The sequence below is a fragment of the Loxodonta africana genome, chromosome 7, assembly GCF_030014295.1.
Source record: "Loxodonta africana isolate mLoxAfr1 chromosome 7, mLoxAfr1.hap2, whole genome shotgun sequence".
NCBI classification, from domain to species: domain Eukaryota; kingdom Metazoa; phylum Chordata; class Mammalia; order Proboscidea; family Elephantidae; genus Loxodonta; species Loxodonta africana.
The window spans coordinates 68,674,654-68,687,000 of NC_087348.1; positions in this window are offsets into that span (position 1 = coordinate 68,674,654).

The window sequence follows — 12,347 nt, forward strand, 5'->3', positions numbered from 1 at the left end:
AAAGCCCCACTTGTGGCCCAACAGAAGAGACATTTGGTCTCCTGGGGTTTTAACGGCTTTCAGCTCCTGGCGTAGTGGTCAAGTGCTACAGCTGCTAGCCAAGAGGTCGGCAGTTCGAATCCACCAGGCGCTCTTTGGAAACTCCATGGGGCAGTTCTACTCTGTCCTATAGGGTTGCTATGAGTTGGAAACGACTCAACAGCAGTGGGTTTGGATGTGGTTTTTTAAGCACGATTTGGCTCAGGATACATCCTGATTCTTAACCAGGAGTTAAAAAATTGGTAGCTGAAAAGCGTTTTGTAGGAAAAACAGGCCAGAAAAGCATTACTGCTTCCCTAATTTAAAAGCTATTAGAATTAAATAAAAATAAATCCTAATAAGAGCCAAGTTAAAATTTTCCCACGGACATGTAATAGTCATTGTGTTACTCAACTAACAAGCTGACATTCTGTAATACTTGGTTATTTCTGGAAAAAAATATTTCTAAACCACTTTCAAGTATGCCAGCAGCTTTTGTAGAGGCTTCTCATTTGGTCACATACAGAGAGGTGGGAAAATTATATTACGTAGTTTAGATAGAACTGAATAAAACAAACAATTGGTATTCTTTCGAATTATGTCTGTCGATTCCAATTTGCTTGATTTCAAGCATTGTCTATTACAAAAGAGAATCTTAGCTTCTGAATAACTCATAAATAAACAAATAAGGTGGAAGTAGGTGCAGACAAGGCTAGTTTTATAGTAAGCTATCTAAAGGCTATCAAATATTGGTTAAATAAGTGATGTTACATTTATATGATGGAATACCTTCTGGTTATCCAGACATTTAAATGCATGTGATGTGAAGAAATGTTTGTGGTATAATGTTGAAACACATAACACATTATAAAGAAACATATAATTTGACACAAATTTTTTGTGGCTGTTTGTTTTATTGAGCTATTACTTCTATGTGCTCTCCCTGCTCCCCAACATCATCCAAGCAGGTATCCAGACCCGGGGCAGGGGGGAGTTGTAAAGGAAAAGAAAGAGCTGCTTAAAGATAATGGAGGCCCTCTTTCTTTACATTTTGAAATGAGAAGGGAAAAAAAGGAATGCCTTTGAGGGTAAGGTGAACGAGAGATTCTTCAAGATTAGAAGTCTGAAGCCTATAGGTTGAATGAACAGCTAAGAAGACCTCTATCTTGCTCTTTGGCAGAACCCAAGAGGTGGCAAAATCTCAAATAGGGCACCTAGGGAGGTTGCACCCTGGGTGCAGGGGCTCCCAGATTCACTCAAGATTCTTGACTTCCAAGGGGGATAAAGGAATATCAGAAACACCAGACCTGAAGGGAAGATAGCACAAAAGGGTCTCTTAGCAGTAAATCAATGTAGACAGATGACCAAATAATTTGAGGTACATTGGGGCACTTCCACAATATTTAAGACCCTAGGAACTTTGCACGACTCTAGATGGAGAGGAAATGCTTAATGATAACTAAGATTGAACTCCTACCAGCATGGCAGGATAGAAACTCAGGGTTAGATTCAAGCTGATCCAAAGAAATACAATATTTCTTTCTATGGAATGAGTCATACCCACAGTGTGTGTGTATGTGTGTGTGTGTGTGTGTGTGTGTGTGTGTTATACATATTGAAAAATATATGCTCGGGATAATTTCCCTTCCTTCTCTAGATAGATACTATTGGAGGAAAAAAATAACCACCAAAATTTTAATAGTGACTTTATCTCTCTAGTGGATCCTAAGGGGTTGTTTTTCATGCTCTTTGAATTTGAAAAAAAATTAAAAATAACTGTGTATTCCTTTCATAATTGGAAAAAAATTTTAAAACCAACTGTAAGCTGATTTTTTCCTGTATATTTGAGCAGGTAAAAAACAGGGAAGGTCATATGTCATAATCTTGAGTTCGATTTATCCAGCTGTTTCAGACCTAACGATATTAACATTCCAAAAGTATTATATGAATTCAACTTCAAGAAAGATGGGTTTTTCTCATGTTAAAAAAAAGATATAACGTATACCTCCTACCCACCCAAACCAAAACAAACCTACTGCCATCAAATCAATTACAACTCATAGTGACCCTATAGGACAAAGTAGAACTGCCCTATGGGGTTTCCAAGGTGGTAAATCTTTACAGAAGCAGATTGTCACATCTTTCTCCCCAGGAGCAGCTGATGGGTTTGAACCACTGGCTCTCTGGTTAGCAGCAGAGCGTTTTTCACCACTTTACCACCAGGGTTCCTATACCTCCTACACCCTATAAAAATTAAAAATATTACTGTATCAGTCAGGGTCCCAGCAAAATACAGATGGCACGCTCAAAAGGAGCAACCGAAGAGAGTTTAATCAAGACCTGGGTAGAGAAACAGCAAGGGACGATGCAGTACCACCGACAACCTGTGGCAAGCACGGAGGGCGGGAAGGTAATAAATACCCTGACCTCTCTGCTACAACCTTCTGATCTCCTGCTACGTCTTCCATTAGCTGAGCCCAGCTGGAAGCCAGAAGGGAAGGGAGCTTGCAGATGTGATCTGTAAAGGGCGAAGCAGATGTATAGCGGCAGCAGAGGACAGCTAGCACAGTGAAATCAAAGTGCAAGCAATTCTACAATTTTGCTGTAAATCTTTGCAAATGTAAATATTTCTACTAGAAAGGTACTAGAAACATAGACTTTGGGAAGTCAATCTTTTTTTTTTTTTAGTCGTGGTAAAATATATATAACGAAAATTTTGCCACGTTAACCCATTAAGTGTACAATTCAGTGGCGCTGATTACATTCACCATGGTGTGCAACCATCACCACTATTTCCAAAAGTTTTTCATCACCCCAAAGAGAAACCCCTTAAGCAATAAGTTCCATTCTTCCCTTCCTCCAGACCCTGGTAACCAGTAATAAACTTTTGTCTCTATGCATCTGCCTATTCTAGATATTTTAAATAAGTGAGATCCTATGATATTTGTCTTTTTGTGTCTAGCTTATTTCACTTAACGTAATGTTTTCAAGGTTCGTTCATGTGGTCACATGTGTCAGAACTTCATTTGGTGTCTGAATAATATTCCATTGTATGTATATACCACATTTTGTTTATCCACTCACCTGTCGATGGGTGGATGCTAGGGTTGTTTCCACTAGATCTCAATCTTTGGTGCTACATAATGTATTTGAAATTATTGCAATTATTAAACTACCTCTATTCATTCACTAACTCTTTCAAATAAACTTTATTGACTACCTAGTTTGTATGACACATTAGCTAAATATACAAAGGTAAATATGACACAGTCCTGCCCTCCAGAGGCTTGCAATTTAATAAATAGAGACAATATGCAATGAAATATTATAGGTGTGCAGCAGGATGGTAAAATGGGGCTCTTTCTGTCTCAATTTTGGCTGAGGCTACAAGAAAGTGAAGTGCCAACTACTCCCATGCTCCACAGTAAGTTGGAAGACTACCAAAGAAGAAACTGAAAAAAAAAAAAACCAAACACGGCTTTTGCAACCCTTAACTGTCCACTCTCCTGTAATCTAGAAAAAAGTTGGAGTTCAGAAGATTTTGCAGAGGCTGGTGGTGTTCTATGACTGGACATTATTTTTGCCTCATGTTGTGCCTAGGGAAAGAGGTTTTAATGGAACTTTGATATATGACCCCTAGAGCTGGGAGTGGGGTGGTGATCACAGTGGACTGCCATCTGGCTCGTGTCTGAGGGATTCTCTCATTCAATACTTTCGCAGCAATTTTTAAGTGACAGTCACTATGCTAGCCACAGGTGAATACAGTGGCAAACAAAACAGACTAAAATCCCCTGCCTTCAAGTAGCTAACATTCTCCTGGCATCTAGATAGCAAGAAATTTTGGCTGGATGAGTTTTGGTCTGGGTCAAAGTCTGCACTCCCAGAGGTGTGAGGCAAAATCAGTTTGTTGAGTTTCTATGGACCGGGCATGGGCTACCAAAGAGGATCGCTTGAAAGGGTGAGGAGACCGCCACAGAAAGAAGCTGAAGGTGTTCCACAGATGCCAGGAGCTGACAAAGAAAACAGTGATCTGCCACCCAGATGAGATATATTTCCCCAAGTGCAAGGGAGAGATTACTAGTATTTGCTCACTGGGATAAGAGGATGATAGTGGTATTTCTGAAGGACCATAAAGTAACAAGTGTCAACTTTAAACATTAAACAGCAGCCAAGCTCAGAGTACACCCTTAATCACATGTAAAAACTTTCTTGCCTCTTCCCGTATTTCATCTTGGAAGAAGCAAGGTGACCTAGCTGTGTGGTAGTGGTAGACTTTTTGAGAGAAATGTTAGGCAGGGCTATATAGAAGGAGGTGCCCTGGTGGCACAGTGGTTAACAGCTCAGCTGCTAACCAAAAGGTCGGCAGTTCAAATCCACCAGCCACTCCTTGGAAAACCCAAAGGGCTGTTCTACTCTGTCCTATAGGGTCGCTCTGAGTCAGAATTGACTCAATGGCAATGGGTTTGGTTTGATTTGGCTTTACACAGAGGGAGGAGTCCCTGGGTAGCACAAACGGATAAGCTTTTGACTATTAGCCAGAAGTTTGGCGGTTCCAACCCACCCAGGGGCACCTTGAAAGACAGGCCTGGTAATCACCTTCCAAAAGGTCACAGCCTTATAAACCCTGTGTAGCAGTCCTGCTCTGCACACGTGGGGTCACCATGAATTGGAATTGACTAAATGGCAACTAACAACAACATAGAGAGGAAGTCAACCATATCCCGTTTTGCCATGGTAAGCTCAAGCTGGGATAGGGAAGAAACTTCACCCTTAAAATTTTTGTTATGATACTGGACAAATTAATTACTGATCTGAGGCTGCTTAATTGACTGGTTAACTCTTTTTTACTTGACTGACCAGAAAAGGCATGAAACTGGTGCAATATTTCATTCAAGGAGGAGGAACTAGCTCCACAAGCAGCGTTTGAAGAGATAGAGGAAAAAAAATAAGTTACTTTCTAACTGCATCATATACATTTCATTTGTTCAGTATATTGGTTACAGTTGCTAAATAAAATAACACAATGGGATTTACATGTCCATGGGAAAAAGTTTCAACTTAGCTTTTCTTTAAAACATAATTTTTATTTGATTCTAAGACTGCCTGACACGACTTAGCAATAACTTTTAAATTAAAGAAGTAGTGCTACTTGCTCTGGCCTTGTCTTCCTACAAAGTATATTTACTGATCAATTTTTCAGCTCCTAGTTAAGGATCAAGACGTATCCTGAGACAAAGCCCCAAAATTTGCATAGAGGAGCTGAAAGTCATATGAAATTTTGACGAAAAGGCCAATCAAATATCCCTTCTGGTGGTCTACAAGGGGACCTTTAGAGCCACTCTGAAAAGCCTAGTCAATCGCAGTAAACAAATGATACATAACAAAGTTCCAGATATTTGCTTCAGGCATAATAACCAAAAGGACAGGTTTTTGAGTGAGAGACACATCCATTTTTCTATTTATTCATTGAACAAATCTTTATTGAGGGCTTACTATATGCCAGACACTGTTGTTCTTGTTAGGTACTGTCAAGTCTATTCTGGCTCATAGTGACCCTGTGCACAACAGAATGGAAAACTGCCCAGTCCTGCACCATCCTCACAATAGTTGCTATGCTTGTGCCCATTGTTGCAGCCACTGTGTCAATCCATCTCATTGAGGGTCTTCCTCTTTTTCACTGACCCTCTACTTTACCAAGCATGATGTCCTTCTCCTGAGACTGATCCCTCCTGATACCATATCCAAAGTATGTGAGACATAGTCTTGCCATTGTTGCTTCTAAGGAGCATTCTGGTTGTACTTCTTCCAAGACAGACTTGTTCATTCTTTTGGCAGTCCATGGTATATTCAATATTCTTCACCAGCACCACAATTCAAAGGTGTCAATTCTTCTTTGGTCTTCCTTATTCATTGTCCAGCTTTCACATGCATATGAGGTGATTGAAAACACCATGGCTTGGGTCAGGTGCAATTTAGTCCTCAAGGTGACATCTTTGCTTTTCGACACTTTAAAGGGGCCTTTTGCAGCTGATTTGCCCAATGCAATGCATCTTTTAATTTCTTGACTGCTGTTTCCATGGGTGTTAATTGCAGATCCAAGTAAAATGAAATCCTTGACAACCTCAATCTTTTCTCTGCTCATCATGATGTTGCTTATTGGTCCAGTTGTGAGGATTTTTGTTTTCTTTATATTGAGGTGTAACCCATACTGAAGGGCATGGTCTTTGATCTTCATCAATAAGTGCTTCGAGCCCTCTTCATTTTCAGCAAGCAAGGTTTTGTCATCTGCATGATGCAGATTGTTAATGAGTCTTCCTCCAAACCTGATGCTGGGTTCTTCTTCATCTAGTCCGATTTCTCAGATTATTTGCTCAGCATACAGATCGAATAGGCATGGTGAAAGGATACAGCCCTGACTCACATCTTTCCTGACTTTAAACCACGCAGTATCCCATTGTTCTGTTCCAGCGACTACCTCTTGATCCATATACGGATTCCTCATGAGCACAATTAAGTGTTCCAGAATTCCCATTTTCCACAACGTAATTCATAATTCGTTATGGTGCACACAGTCGAATGCCTTAGCATAGTCAATAAAACACAGATAAACATCTTTCTAGTATTCTCTACTTTCAGCTAGGATCCATCTGACATCAGCAATGATATGCCTGGTTCCACGCCTTCTTCTAAATTCAGCTTGAATTTCTGGCAGTTCCCTGTCAATGTACTGCTGCAGCCACTTTTGAATGATCTTCAGAAAAATTTTGCTTGCATGTGATGTTAATGATAAAAAAAAAAAAAAAATTTTTTTTTTTTTTATAGTGTTCAATAATTTCTGCATTCGGTCGAATCACCTTTCTTGGGAATATGCAGAAATATGGATCTTTTCCAGTTGGTTCACCAAGTAGCTGTCTTCCAAATTTCTTAGCATAGACGAGTGAGCACTTCCAATTCTGCATCCGTTTGTTGAAACACCTCAACTGGTATTCCGTCAGTTGCTGGAGCTTTGCTTTTTGCCAACGTCTTCAGTGCAACTTGGACTTCTTCCTTCAGTACCATCGGTTCCTGATCACGTGTTACCTCCTGAAATGGTTGAATGTCGACCAATTCTTTCTGTATAGTGACTCTGTGTATTCCTTCCATCTTCTTTAACGCTTCCTCCATCATTTAGTATCTTCTCCGTAGGATCCTTCACTGTTGCAACTCAAAGCTTGAATTTTTTCTTCAGTTCTTTCAGCTTGAGAAATGCTGAGCATGTTCTTCCCTTTTGGTTTTCTATCTCCAGGTCTTTCCATATGTCATCATAATACTTTACTTTGTCTTTTCAAGCAGCCCTTTGAAATCATCTGCTCAGCTCTTTTACTTCATTATTTCTTCCTTTTGCTTTAGTTACTCAATGTTCAAGAGCAAGTTTCAGAGCCTTCTCTGACACCCATTTAGGCCTTTGCTTTCTCTCCTGTCTTTTTAATGACGTCTTGCTTTCTTCATGTATGATGTACTTGATGACATTCCACAACTCATCTGGTCTTCGGTCATTAGCGTTCAACACGTCAAATCTATTTCCTGAGATGGTCTCTAAATTCAGATGGTCTTTAAATTCAGGTGGGATATACTTTGGCTCTCATGGACTTGTTCTAATTTTCTTCAGTTTCAGCTTGAACTTGCATATGAGTAATCGATAGTCTGATCCGCAGTCAGCCCCTGGCCTTGTTCTGCCTGACGATATGAAGATTTCCCAACTTCTTTTTTCACAGATGTAGTCAATTTGATTCTTGTATATTCCATCTGGTGAGGTCCATGTGTATAGCCTGTTTATTCTGGTGAAAAAAGTTATTTGCAATAAAAAAGTTGTTGGTCTTGCAAAATTCAATCATGTGATCTCCAGCATCATTTCTATTACCAAGACCATATTTTCCAGCTACCAGTCCTTCTTGTTTCCAACTTTCACATTCCAATCACTAGTAATTATCAGTGCATCCTGATTGCATGTTCAATCAACTTCAGACTGAGAAGTTGGTAAAAACCTTCAGTTTCTTCATCTTTGACCTTAGTGGTTGGTGTGTAAATTTGATTATTAGTCGTATTAACTGGTCTTCCTTGTAGGCGTATGGATATTATCCTATCACTGACAGCATTGTACTTCAGGATAGATCTCGAAATGTTTTTTTGACGATGAACTCAATGCCATTCCTCTTCAAGTTGTCATTCCTGGCATAGTAGACCATACGATTGCCTGATTCAAAATGACCAATACCAGTCCATTTCTGCTCACAATGCCTAATATATCCATGTTTATGTGTTCCATTTCATTTTTGACAATTTCCAATTTTCCTGGACTCATACTTCATACATTCCAGGTTCTGATTATTAACAGATGTTTGCAGCTGTTTCTTCTCATTTTGAGTCATGCCACATCAGCAAAGGAAGGTCTCGAAAGCTTGACTCCAGTCAACTTTACTTTGAGGAAGCAGCTCTTCCCTAGTCGTGTTTTGAGTGCCTTCCAACCTGAGGGGCTCATCTTCCGGCACTATATCAGACAATGTTCCACTGCTATTCATAAGGTTTTCACTGGCTAATTCTTTTCAAAAGTAGACCACTGGGCCCTTCTTCCTAGTCTCAGTCTAGAAGCTCAGCTGAAGCTTTTCCACCATAGATGACCCTGATGGTATTTGAATACTGGTGGCATAGCTTCCAGCATCAAAGCAACACACAAACCCCCACAGTACGACAAACTGACAGACACGTGGGGGGGAGGGGGTTCCAGGCACATACGTGTGTGTGTGTGCACGTGTGTGTTTTCCAGGCACTAGGATACTGTTATGGACTGAATTGTGTCCCCCCAAAAATGTGTGTCAACTTGGCTAGGCCATGATTCTTAGTATTGTGATATTTTGTCTTTGATGTGATTTTCCTATGTGTTGTAAATCCTACCTCTATGATGTTATTTAGGCAGGATTAGTGGCACTTATGTTAATGAGTCAGAACTCAATCTATAATGTTAGATTCCCTCTTAAGCCAATCTCTTTGAGGTACAAAAGAGAAAAGAGAGCAGAGAAACAGAGGAACATAATACCACCGAGAAAACAGCACCCAGAGCAGAGAGTGTCCTTTGGACCTGGGGTTCCTGTGCAGAGAAGCTCCTAGACCAGGGGAAGATAGATGACAAGGACCTTCCTCCAGAGCCATCAAAGACAGAAAGCCTTCCTCTGAAGTTGGCATCCTGAATTCTGACTTCTAGCCTACTAGACTATGAGAGAACAAACTTCTGTTTGATAAAGTTATTTGCTTGTGGTATTGCTGTTATAGAGCACTAGATGACTAAGACAGATACCTTAAACCAAAACCACGCCCGTTGCCATCGAGTCCATTCTGAGTCATAGTGACGCTACAGGACAGAGTAGAACTGCCCCACAGTGTTCCAAGGAGCAGCTGGTGGGTTTGAACTGCTGACCTTTTGGTTAGCAGCCTGAGCTCTTACCCACTATGCCACCAGATCTACAAGATACCTTACCAAAAACCAAACCTGTTGTCGATCAGATAAAAATGTTAAAAATTTCTTTCTTTTTATGTTTATGGAAACCCTAGTGGCATAGCGGTTAAGAGCTATGGCTACTAATCAAAAGGTCAGTGGTTGTAACCCACCAGGCCCTCCTTGGAAACCCTATGTGGCAGTGCTATTCTGTCCTATGGGGTCACACTATGAGTTGGAATCAACAGCAACGGGTTTGGTTTTTGGTTTTCTTTTTTTGTTTATGCGTTTCCCTAGTATCTATTCATAATATTCCCTCTCCCTTAAATTTAACTTGCACTAACTTCAGAAGATTTCTTTTCTTTGTATCTAAAGGCTCCTTCTTATACAAGTAACAAGCAATACAAGGTTGCCATCCCTAACGGTAGGAAGCTCTTACAAAGCAATGAGAAAATGATTAACATAAAAATTAACAATTGAGAAAAGGAATGAAGTGGAAATTCTTCAAAGTAATATAAATAGTCGAGAACTATCTCAAAAGGTATTTGTACTAGTAATAAAAAAAATACAAATAAAATTAAAACAAGAGGGGTTTTCCACCTATGGACTTGGTAAAGGTAAAAATACTTAGCATATCCAGAGTTGGTGAAGGTACAAAACAAGTGAACTTCCAGGCACTGCAGAGCTTCCAGACTAAGACAGACTAGAAAGGACCTTGCGATCCACTTCTAAAAAAATTGACCAATGAAAATCTTACGAATAGCAGCAGAACATTGTCTGATATACTGCTGGAAGATGAGCATCTCAGGTTGGAAAGCACTCAAAAGATGACTGGGGAAGAGCTGCCTCCTCCAAGTAGAGTTAATCTTTTTTTTTTTTTTAATCGTACTTTAAATGAAGGTTTACAGAACAAATTGGTTTCTCATTAAACAGTTCATACACATACTGCATTATGACATTGGTTAACCACCCCAGACATGTCAACACTCTCCCTTCTCAACCTTAGTTTCCCTATCACCAGCTTTCCTGTCCCTTCCTGCCCTCTAGTCCTTGCCCCAGGGCTGGTGTACCCCTTTAGTCTCCTTTTTTTTTATGGGCCTGTCCAGTCTTTGGCTGAGAGGGGAACCTCAGGAGTGGCTTCATTACTGAGCTGAAAGGGTGTCCAGGAGCCATACTCTCAGGGTTTCTCCAATCTCTGTCAGGCCAGCAAGTCTGGTCTTTCTTTTTGAGTTAGAATTTTGTTCTACATTTTTCTCCAGCTCTGTCTGGGATTACAAAAAAGAATCATTCTTAGTGACATGGATGGAGTAAAGCTTCCAGGAACTTCATTTGCTGATGTCACACAACTCAAAATGAGAAGAAACAGCTGCAAACATTCGTTAATAGTCAGAACGTGGAATGCACAAAGTATGAATCTAGGAAAATTGGAAGTTCTCAGAAATGAAATGGAACACTTGAAGATCAAAATCCTAGGCATTAGAGAGCTGAAATGGACTGGTACTGGCCATTTGAATCAGACAATCAATGGCCTACTGTGCCAGGAATGACAACTTGAAGATGAACAGTGTTATGTTCTTGGTCAAAAACAACATTTAAAGATCTATTCGGAAGTTGAAACTGAAGAAAATTGGAACAAGTCCACAAGAGCCAAAGTATGACCTTGAGTATATCCCACCTGAATTTAGAGACCATCTCAAAAATATATTTGACGCATTGAACACTAATGACTGAAGACCAGACAAGTTGTGAAATGACATCAAGGATATCATACACGAAGAAAGCAAGAGGTCATTAAAAAGACAGGAGAGAAAGAGAAGACCTAAATGGATGTCAGAAGAGACTCTGCAACTTGCTCTTGAACATCGAGTAGTGAAGGCGAAAGGAAGAAATGATGAAATATAAGAGCTGAACAGAAGATTTCAAAGGGTGGCTCAAAAAGACAAAGTAAAGTATTATGATGACATGAGAAAAGAACTGAAGATAGAAAACCAAAAGGAAAGAACATACTCTTTCTCAAGCTGAAAGAACTGAAGAAAAAGTTCAAGCCTCGAGTTGTAATACTGAAGGATTCTACAGGGAAAATATTAAACAACACAGGAATCATCAAAAGAAGATGGAAAGAATATGCAGAGCCACTATACCAAAAAGAATTGGTCAACATTCAACCATTTCGGGAGGTAACATAAGATCAGGAACCGCTGGTACTGAAGAGGGAAGTCCAAGCTGACTGAAGGCATTGGTGAAAAACAAGTCTCCAGGAACTGACAAAATACTAATTGAGATGTTTCAACAAATGGATGCAGCACTGGAAATGCTCACTTGTCTATGCCAAGAAATTTGGACAACAGCTACCTGGCCAACCAACTGGAAAAGATCCATATTTGTGCCTATTTCCAAGAAAGGTGATACAACCAAATGCAGAAATTATCACACAATATCATTAATATCACACACTTGTAAAGTTTTGCTGCAGATCATTCAAAAGTGGCTGCAGCAGTACATCGACAGGGAACTGCCAGAAGTTTAAGCCAGTTTCAGAAGAGGACATGGAACTAGAGATATCATTGCTAATGCCAGATGGATCCTGGCTGAAAGCAGAGAATACCAGAAAGACATTTACTCATGTATTATTGACTGCACAAGGGCATTCGACTGTGTGGATCATAACAAATTATGGATAACTGTGCAAAGAATGGGAATACGAGAACACTTAATTGTCCTCATGAGGAACCTGTACATAGATCAAGAGACAGTCATTCGAACAGAACAAGGGGATACTTGTACTGAACATTGAATATACCATGAGCTGCCAAAAGAACTAACAAATCTCTTTCGGAAAAAGTACAACCAGAATGCTTCT